Source organism: Octopus bimaculoides, chromosome 1 (assembly GCF_001194135.2).
Source record: "Octopus bimaculoides isolate UCB-OBI-ISO-001 chromosome 1, ASM119413v2, whole genome shotgun sequence".
NCBI classification, from domain to species: domain Eukaryota; kingdom Metazoa; phylum Mollusca; class Cephalopoda; order Octopoda; family Octopodidae; genus Octopus; species Octopus bimaculoides.
This window is the reverse complement of record NC_068981.1, coordinates 167,929,097-167,940,358: the sequence shown is the minus strand read 5'-3', so window position 1 is coordinate 167,940,358 and position 11,262 is coordinate 167,929,097. Positions and strand designations below refer to the sequence as shown.

The 11,262-nt window shown below is 37.6% G+C and overlaps 1 protein-coding gene across 7 annotated transcripts in view; it reads right to left on the bottom strand.

The window, feature by feature from the left end:
- The window catches only part of LOC106883135 (small conductance calcium-activated potassium channel protein 2), a 545,874-nt gene that overhangs the window by 39,365 nt on the left and 495,247 nt on the right, over positions 1-11,262 (bottom strand). The window lies entirely within an intron of this gene.

Below are 11,262 nucleotides of genomic sequence, written 5' to 3'. Positions count from 1 at the left end.
GCGTGCGTGCGTGAGAGCGTGTGTGTGCGTGTGGATAGGGGCTGGTGACCTTGAGGTGTGGGTGTGCATATGTGTAGGTGTGTGGATGATGGTGTGGGTGCTGGGAAGTGGTCAGTGCTAGTGTGTGTGGGGTGGTGTGATTTAGTGCGGTGGTGTGGTGTGGTGATGTGTGGTGTGGTGATATGTGGTATGTTGTGATGTGGTGTGGTGGTGTGTGGTGTGGAGGTATATGGTGCGGTGTGGCATGATGTGGTGTGGTTTTATTTACTCTATGTGCCCACATGGGGATTAACACATACTTTAAGAAATTATTATTTCTTATATTTAATTGTTTATGTTATGATTTTATTTACTCCATATACCCAGACTTTGTGGACACAGTGTATATATATATATATATATATATATATATTTATGAGTATGTTTGTATGTAGGTATCATGCATATGTGTACTGCATGACTTACGCTGTTTGTAAATCGAACATTAAATCAAACACGTATGAAACATTAAAAAACGTCTTGTTGGTTTGTTCAAAAACGCATTGATCTCTACTTCATTAGTTCTTTCTTTTTATCATCCTTGATACACTTCTGTCATGTGAAGAAGCTCTAGCATCTTTTACTCTACTACTGATACCACCAACCACTTATCATCTTTTGGTCTCAGGTGTGCATTTAGCTCAGATGGTTCTGTCAATTTTAATTTAGGTCAACAATAAGCGCTCTTTGATATACGTTAAGATTTTTTTTGTTATTAACACTTCATTTATCGGATATGGATTTTATCGCAGTGACATTCAGCACGACATTTATCAGCTGTTTTCTTTTGATATCGAATATTTATGAAATATTCGATATCAAATAACAATGATTTTTCTCGTACAATGAGTTTATAGAGTATTTCTATCTATCTATCTATCTCTCTATCTATCTATCCAGCTAGCTAGCAGTCTGTCTGTCCGTCCGTCTGACTCTGTCTATATGTATGTATGTATGTATGTATGTATGTATGTGTGCAGATTTGTATGTCTTGTTTTATGTATGTATTCTCATGCATGTCTAGACATGCATATACTTAAATGATAAAACTTCTGGAAAGTTTTACAGATTTTCACAGTTCCAGTAATGGCTGGATCTGTAGTCTTTGCATCAGCTTCCTCTTTTCTGATTTTGAGAAGCCTAATTTCTCTGTTATTTAGGCAGTGTGTTACCTATCCCAGTGCCCCACTAATTACAGGTATAAACATGAACTTGTAATCTGGATAGAGAGTAGCTGTAGATTCCTCAATAGTTCAGCGTAGGGATTTTATTTTTTGGAGGTCAGCTGTCCTTTTCCGTTCTATTGAAGGCACAAGGCCTGAAATTTGGTGGGAGGTGACTAGTCGATTACATCGAGCCCAGTGCGTGACTGGTACTTAATTTATCGGCCTCGAAAGGATGAAAGGCAAAGTCGACCTCGGCGGAATTTGAACCCAGAACGTAGCGACGGGCGAAATACCGCTAAGCATTTTGTCTAGCGTGCTAACGATTCTGCCAGCTCGCCGCCTTGGAGGTCAGCTGTCTTGCTGATATAAATGTCTCTTCGAAACCACGAAGAGAGAAAGGATAACTATGGACAACTGTTTCGAAACCTTCAGCTTCTATATCCAGATTATGATTTCACATTTGTACCAATAATAATTGGTGCAGTTGGTTTTGTGAGTAAATTCCTAAGTGACAATCTGGACAAACTAGGGTTTTCAGGAAAAAAGAAACCAACCTGCTAACGTGCAAATTCAAATACAATCTGTAAGTGAAACAATAAAAATAGGCAAGTCTTTTCTCAAGTTTAAAATGTGAATTTGTTTTTGTTATCTACAATCTGACAATAGAGCTTTGAATCTTTGTTAGAAACAAGCTTCTTCACGACAAGAAGACTTCGAATTACAAAAATAGAAGAGACCATACATACATACATACATATATACATACATACATACATACATACATACATACATACATACATGAGGAATGTTCATAATGGTTATTATATACGCTGGTAGTATCTAGAAAAGAGTGATTTCAACCTGAATGCATCATAGTTAGGAGGAATTTCAACCATGTTTCGTGGTCTGCTACCACAACAGCTCCTTTATAGGATCCAGTTAGCTGAAGACATCATCAGGAGGAACCACGTCCGGTTTCGGCCCCTACTCTTCTACCGTTTTGACGTAGCGGGGCCCCTCCTTTCGGAGGTGTCTTCAGCTCTGGTGTTGGGTGCATGTCTTCTTTCTTCTATTCCCTGGCCTCTTCGATGCAGCATCAACGAGTGTCAGCGTCCGACTGATCGTCGTGTCAAGTTCCCCTTTTTATATCTGCTGCTAGGCTCCAGCAATTGAGAGAGAATACTGTACTAACACTAACAGAAAAACATGCAAAATTGATGCAGAGACCTTCGCTATAGCAGTAGGCAAACTGCAGAATGGGAAGACACCTGGAATGGACCTAATAGTTGGATATTGGTACGAGAAGCTGACATTTCATAGAAGCCAATTGATATGTATGTTAAAAAGGACTATGGAAGGTCAGTCTCATATACCACATTGGCTAGCGACAGCAAGGACAAATCTTGTCAAAAATGAAATCACCGAGATGGCAGGAAACTACAGGCCCATTGCTTGGCTAAACATTATGTACAAACTGTACTCAAATTGCCTCAACCAAATCCTCCAGGACCATTGTGAGACGAACAACATTGTGACTGATGAACAGTCTGGTGGAAAGAAGGGAGTGTGGGGATGTGCGAACAACTTTTAATAAACAAAGCTGTACTGTCTGAAGTGAGAAAACAACGCAGAAACCTTGTGACAGTATGGCTTGACTATAAGAAGGCATTCGACTCTGTCCCTCATTCATAGCTGTAGAGAGACTCACAAAGACATGAATAACTATTCTTACCCTTACAACTGAGAACAGAATAATTGTTTCTAATAGTATAGGAATTACAAAGGGAATATTCCAGGGAGATAGTCTTTCTGTACTTCTTTTTATTTTGGCACTGAATCCATTATCGTTCCTACTGCAAGAAACAAATGGTTACAAGCTAGGATCTTCAGCTGCCGGAAATATCAATGTAACTCATAATTTCTTTGTAGACGACCTGAAGATTTGTGTTAACAGTGTTAACAATGCCCCCCCGGCCAAAAAAAAAAACAACTGGAATTAGTAACAACATTTTCAGCTGATATTGGCATGGCATTTGGCCAAAAGAAATGTTCATATTTGGTTATAGAACAAGGAAAGTCAGTCCCCCAAACTCAAAACCTGTGAGTAAACGGTCTCTCTATCTCCCCCATTCCGCACAAAGAATGTTACAAGTACCTAGGCATAGACGAAAATGTATCATATGAAAGCACTGTGAATAAAGATAGAGTGACCCGAGAATATTACACTAGACTTAGGATAATATGGCAGTTGGAACTCTCCTCTTGCAACAAAACAATATCCCACAATGCATTTTCAGTACCAGTGCTGATCCCAAAATTTGGGATACTTGATTGGTCTGTAGAGGAAACCCACCCGTAGGTATCAAAATCCTCAAAATTGTGACAACAACTGGGAACTTCCACAGTAAAAGTGATGTTGACAGGCTCTACCTAAGAAGAAATGAAGGTGGTATAAGCCTGAGATCAGTGTAGACAGCCCTCGAATGCCGTATGGTATCATTCAGGCAGCACCTGCTAAACAACAGCAGCAAAAATAAATATATTAATGCAGTCCTGAAAAGTGAAGTGAGCAACACTGTACAAGTTGGCAGTGAACTCCTCAAGAAACACTCTCTTCCCGATGATCTTCTATACAGCCCCCAAAAAGCTGGCTCTCTTACCTCTGAGAAGACCTGGATGGAAAGCACTCAGCATACAAAGAAAAAAAAAAAGATCAAGCATGGGTATGTTGTCCGGAAGCGGGAAGAAGACAGTGGAATTGACACGAAGCGCAGCCTCTCTTGGAAACAAGACCACTACATCTCATCACACTTTGAAGGCTACGCGTTTGCAATCCAGGAACAGGAGATTGCCACAAAGTACCCGGCGAACAAGAGAGACAGTGACGCTCTTGTAATCCCAAGGTGCAACCGCATGTGTAGGCTATGCCATGTTTCTGTGGAAGACATTACGCATGTGATTAGCAGCTGTCCTAAAATATCACGCTACTACCTCCCTATGCGGCACGATGTTGTTACTAAAACAATTTACAATGCCATCCACAAAAAAGACTGCCCTGAAAAAAACTTAGAAAATCCCTGTTATGGAATACGTTCATAAAGATCGACTCTAGGAAGAATACTGGTGGAATATTCCCATCAAAACTTCTGTCAAATGTAAGCGTAACAAGCTAGATATTGATGTTTGGGACAGAGGGGCAAAAGTATGTACCATCATAGAGGTTAGCTACCCTGCAATTATAGAAGATATCTATGGACAAGTGCTTCGAAAACTCCAGCTTCTATATTCAGACTTTGAATTCATATTTATACCAATAATAATTGGAGCACTAGGTTTTGTTAGTAAATGCTTAAAGGAGAATCTGGATAAACTGAAATTTTCAGAAAGAGAAACTGACCGACTGATTCGTACATTACAAGTGCAATCTGTGAATGGAATAGTAAAAATATGCAAGACTTTTCTCAAGTTCCAAATGTGAATTAGTCTGTGTTAACTACATCCCAAAGATGGAGCTTTGTAACTTTGTTGGAAACCGGCTCTCTCCTCAGTGGAAGATTTATAATAATTAAAAGATAAAAGAGACATACATACATACATACGAACACACGCACATATTTGGTGTATCAGTTACATCAAAGAATAGTACCTTGTATTCAGCTGTTGTTTAATATGTGTGTACATACATCCATGACATTTGTTAAAAGTTTACAACGACTGTGAAATTTACTGTTATGTTCCATTACAATAAAAGGTCAATTTGAAACCGACAAGGAATAAAAAAAGAAAGAAAAGAATGCTCCTGAAATTACTAAGATTTATCCTATTACATCAACGAATAGAGTGTGATAGCGATTGACATTAGGAACACTTTGATCAAGTCACATAAAACATTTTACTACAGAACCCACCTAATTTCCCTTCAAATTCAGGAATCGATCTTCAAAATCAATATCGCTGACGTATATGGGGAGAAATCTCTAGGCTAGTTGAGTGTGATGTTCTCTGTCGATTCCTGGAAAGTTGAAATCTATGGTGATCTATTCAATATAGTATTCACTGCCTTTCACAAAGGCAGTGAATATAATATCTCTTTATTTCTGGTTGTTAATATCATATCGTCTTCTCCGTAGCCAAGACGAAACCAATATTCATAAATATCTACAAGGTATAATAGTAGAAGACTCACCAAGACAGCGGTGGTGTCTTAGGGATATCAAAATTATCGAACTCAGAAAAGTGAACCAACTACATCGATAGCATCAGTCTCAAAAGGTGCTATCTTTGCTCCATTGAATAAAAAAAAATATTAAAAAAAACAACTACGCTTATTTATTCACATACACATTTAATCTGTTGCTGATGAATAATTTAACAGATTACTGTCCTAATCTAAACGATCTGATGGACTGATAATTTTCATAGGAAGTTTAGGAATTTCGAACGCTGCCGAATGGCATTGTCATCCCATGAAGTGACGCAGCTCGCCGAGTAAACGAAGCATCGGTTAAGCAGCCGAGTAGGAGGCCAGCGTTTCGTTTCCTTTGCCTCTGTTACCTTATTTCCACGAACAAAACTTAACCTTCAATAGCCCAGTTAACGATGCAAGTAAGTGTTGCATGTTCAGAAATTTTACCCCTGAAAACAGCGTCAGTAATGTAAAAGTGATGAAACATTTCGGAAAGTTCGCAATGTAAAGTCTTCCTAATTTGTGAAAGTAGTTCAGAGGAGGAGATCCGCTCAGTCAATCTCATTCATAATTAGATGCTTTTGATCACAAGTAAAAGCATCATACAAAATCGTTGAAGTTGATTGAATTTATGGACGCGGTTCAAGTTGAGATTAGGAAACCACGCTATTTTCAGCTCATCTAACTGTATGAAGTTAAATTGATTCACGCATAAATATGTGGTCTGCGTTGATTTAGGAGGCTATCTGAAAAATCGGACGTTATACCAGTCACATTTTGTCAAAGGGTATCAGCGATGTAAGGGAACTGAAATCGTTTTTACCAAGAAACGCAATTGGCTTCCTTAGTTTGGAGATGTATCTCTGACGGTTGTTTCAATAATTTCTTACTTTAACGGAAGGTTTGGTTGAGGTTGTTGACACATTCAACTGGAAATAAGAGATGACAAATACAATATCATATTTTATCTCACAAAACCTAAATGTACTGAAAGAAAGGTATGATACTGAAATTAACGGATATTACAGAGAATAATGTAGAATACACGAATGCAAATATTTCGACCCTAGTGAGCAAGTTGTCACAAATAGTATTTAAACTATGAATATGATAACACTCACAGGTTCAGTTCCACTTCTTTATTGTTAGTCAATTGGTTAAATATTTAATAAATTAACTAAACGATCGTTTGTTTAATGTGCAGTTTAAACAATCAATCGGTTGTTTGTTAGTCGAAGTTCTTTCGTCGCTTTCCGCGACCTTTTCAATGACTTCGCAACTTTCCTTCTCGCTTCAAGGACACAACACAAGGTGTGCAGACAGAATTTGTTTCAACACGCAAATTCACATGAAGAATTTTGCAAACCAAATACAAAAACGGAATAAAGAAGTGCAATACACTAGTATAGCGCGCTCTACTCTTTCCAGCATACCATCAAGATTTTAAAGTTCATATACGATACTTTTAAACATAGGAACAAGGCAAAGTACTTATGTTGTCTTCTTTAGACTTCAGAAAAATGAAAGACAAAGATGACATCGAAGGGATATGAACTCAGAACTTACAGGAATGTAATAAAATATCACAGAGTATTTTGTTTGCTACTAGACTGTTTCTATCAGCCTACCAAAAATAGTAGGAATTCATTTAAATGTTTTATTTCCATTGTAATGAAAAAATTTTGCCCTGTCTATCATGTTTGTGTCCGAGTAATAAAGAAAATTAATTTTTATATTCACTTAAAAGTCATGATGAGATTTCTGAAGCTTTATTAAATTAATTCTTTACATATCAGATTTAATAAAAATAATATCAGTTTGCCCCCACGCGAACCATATTACACGAATTTTTGCATAAAACAAGCAAGAGAAAAAAAAAAGACTGTAATTAAGTAATTACATCAACAAATATTGCAAAATTTTAATTTTAATTTTTTAATTGTAATTAATTTGTTTACTACATTATTAAGCAGTGTTTCTTGGATGAATTATTTTGGCCTGCTTTACAAATGAGATAATAAAGAAAAGTCGTGAGGTCGTTTTGAATATAAATGATGGCGAGAATGGTGATATGGAAGAATTAGCAGAGTGTCAGAACTATAATGTTTACGGTATTTAGTTGTGGAATTCTGTGTTCTAATTTTGACCCTATCCAATGTTGACTAAAAAAATATCTTGAATTTTTTTCGGGGGGTTGTATAGATAAAATAATTAACTGTAATATAAGAGTATTTGAATTAATTGACGGTGTCCAGTAAATTCATTAATAAATTACAACGCGGTAAATACATCCTCGATAATTTCATCGCAAGTAATTATACCGTAGAAATCGCCAATAAATTCATGTTCATAGGGCGGCGAGCTGGCAGAATCATTAGCACGCCGGGCGAAATGCTGGACGGTATTTCGTCTGCCGTTATGTTCTGAGTTCAAATTACGCCGAGGTCGACTTTACCTTTCATCCCTTTGGGGTCGATTAAATAAGTACCAGTTACGCACTGGGGTCGATGCAATCGACTTAATCCCTTTGACTGTCCTTGTTTGTCTCCCTTATGTTTAGTCCCCTGTGGGCAATAAATAAATAAATCCATGTTTATGCTGAAAACAATTTTGATAGATTCTTCGTTAAACTTTTTAACTGCAGAGTAAATACATCGCTAAACAATATTTATTGTTTTGTTTTTTTTGCTTATTCGCAGAGGAAATATGTCGCATTTTGTTAACGATGAAAAGATATAAAAGACAAAAAGATTATTGATTAACGGAGATTTGAAGAATAACGGAGATTTGAAAATAATCTCCGTTATTCTTCTGTTTGAAAATAGTGTACCAACACGTTTTTAAATAATGTGGAAGTTCAAGAGCGAAGGCTGTAAACGCTTCTCTTTGGCTACATTCAGAAATTTTTGAAGGTCAGTTTGTGTGGCTTTGCAACCACATGGTTTCGGGTTCAGTCTTACTGCGCGGTACCTTCAGCAAGTATCTTCTGCTAAGTTTGTTTGCACTCCGTCACTTACGACGACGAGGGTTCCGGTTGATCCGATCAACGGAACAGCCAGCTCGTGAAATTAACGTGCAGGTGGCTGAGCATTCCACAGACACGTGTACCCTTAACGTAGTTCTCGGGGATATTCAGCGTGACACTGTGTGACAATGCTGGCCCTTTGAATTACAGGTACAACAGAAACAGGAAGTAAGAGTGAGAGAAAGTTGTGGTGAAAGAGTACAGCAGGGTTCGCCACCATCCCCTGCCGGAGGCTCGTAGAGCTTTAGGTGTTTTCGCTCAATAAACACTCAATACGCCCGGTCTGGGAATCGAAACTGCGATTCCGCTGCCCTAACCACTGGGCCATTGCGCCTCCACTCTACTAAGTACCAGTCTTAAAAATAAGTACTGGAGTAGAATTATTCAAGACAGTATCCCCGCATGGCTGCATTCGCAAGATTTCTAAAAATTTCTAGATCGTTAGATGGAAACTTATATCAATGAAGTTTTGTTTTGTAAAGAAAATGTTACATATTTACTCTTCGAATAAAACATTAAAATAATACTTAACGTTGTATTAACTCTGTAGATAATAACAAAAAAAAACAAAAAAAAAACACAAAACATTACGATGAATTTACGGACGTTACATTTGGTGTAACGATGAATTTACAAACGATGAGATTGGCTCGCGCTGTAATTTATCTTGCGAACTGAAGAAAAGAAGAGTAAAGGAGAGGATAATTTTGATATACGATGAAAAAGTTAATTTTCAAGTTTCGGGCCGACTACTTCAATGATGTGAGGTTATGGTGCTCCAGCATGACCGCAGCCACCTGGCTGAAACCCATAAATAAAAAATATATACATATATATATATATATATATATGTGTGTGTGTGTGTGTGTGTGTGTGTGTGTATAATGTACCTCCGAAACGATCGTTGGAACACCTTATCTTCCTCTAACATGTTACCCCAAACTCTTTTTAATGCCTATTACTTTCTCTATGTTATATTTTGAATTTTTAAAAACATCTTTTTTCTATATTCCATTATTATTTTTATCTATATTCTATTATTATTATTATGTTTACATAACTATGTATCTATATGTCTATGTATATTTTTAGTATTCCATGTATATTTTTAGTATTCATATATTCTCATATTTCTATATATGTTTCTGATTGGACAGTTCTTATTTTATCCTAATTAAACCCGTATATGTATACGTTAATCGTAGTCTGTCAGATTGTATCTATTATACTTGTCTAGGCCTCGGGCTCGACTTGAGCACTTCTACGTCATCTATGTTTTTCGAAAGAAAATTATATATATATATGTGATATAGTGTTCAGTTATTGTTCTGTAGCAAGAAATATGGTGTCGGTGGGTTGAGTGTAGATAGGCATGACAGTCGCACAGTGTTATTTCTTTATCGAGAAAAGGAAGAGGATAGGAGAGGAGAGAGACAGAGAGAGAATGAGAGAAAACGAAAAGTGAAGAAGTTCCGAGAGAATGTGCTGTATGGATTGTTTGGTTGTGTATTCAGAGTGTGTGTGTGAGAGAGAGACAGAGATGAAGCGAGAGAGAGAGAGGATAAGAGGGAGAGGGAAGAGAGAGAGAGAGAGAGAGAGAGAGAGAGAGGGAAGAGGGAGAGAGATAGAGATAGAGTTAAAGATAATGTTGTGCCTGTGTACACGCGCGCACACACACACGCATATATGATTTCGTTTTTGAATGAATACGAGGGAGAAGAAAGGAGAGAAAGAGGAAAATCAAGGTTAGGAGCACATTTGTGAATTGCTCTGCGTGTACGTGTATGCATGCGTGCGTAGGTGTGAATGTAAATACGAAGAGGTGGTATACGTAATGTATATATGCACAGGTGCGTGTATGTATGTTTGTTTGTGTGTATGTGTGTGTGTATATATATGTGTGAGTGCGTGACGGGGAGAGTTATTTGGTCGGAAAGGAAAATAAATAAATAAATAAATAAATAAATAAAAAACGATCGCTTTCGTGTCAGTATTCGATCTTGACGTTGTAAGCCGCCTGACTATATGTCAATTCGCTTTATCGGTTTTTTTTTGTTTTTTTTTTCAACTTTCTTTTGTTATTTGTCACTGTATCGATACAACATATGGTACGATACGAACTTGCAATTCTCTGGACGAGAGAATACGTCTGGATATCTACACAGCTGTTATGACACATCAACAATGATAATGCACAGGAATGATTGAGTGCTGGTGTACACGGACGAGCTTTTTAGCACAATGTCACTCTCATTCTGCTTCAGGATGGCATTAAGAATTTAAGTATTTTTGGAATACTCAACCACTTGCACGACACTTCAGTGTATAGACAACTCAATTGATGGAATAAATGAATAGTAGAAGACTCACTAAAGCCACCAGCGGTGACTTAGGGATATCAAAATTATCGAATTCACTAAAGTGAACCAACCACATCGATAGCATCAGTCTGAAAAGGTGCGATCTTTGCTCCATTGAAACCCACAGAGATGATACACACACACACACATACATACATACATACATACATACATACATGGTTCTGGGTTCAGCTCCATAGCGTGGCACCTTAGGCAAGTATCTTCTACTACATAGCCTCGAACCGACCAAAGCCTTGTGAGTGGATTTGGTAGATGGAAACTGAAGGAAACCCGTCGTATATATATATATATATATATATATATATATATGTGTGTGTGTGTGTGTGTATGTGTGTGTATGTGTGAGTGCCTGTGTTTGTCCCCCCATCCTCGCTTGACAACCGATGTTGGTGTGTTTACATCTCCGTAACTTAGGCAAGCGTCTTCTACTATAGCCTCGAACCGACCAAAGCCTTGTGAGTGGAT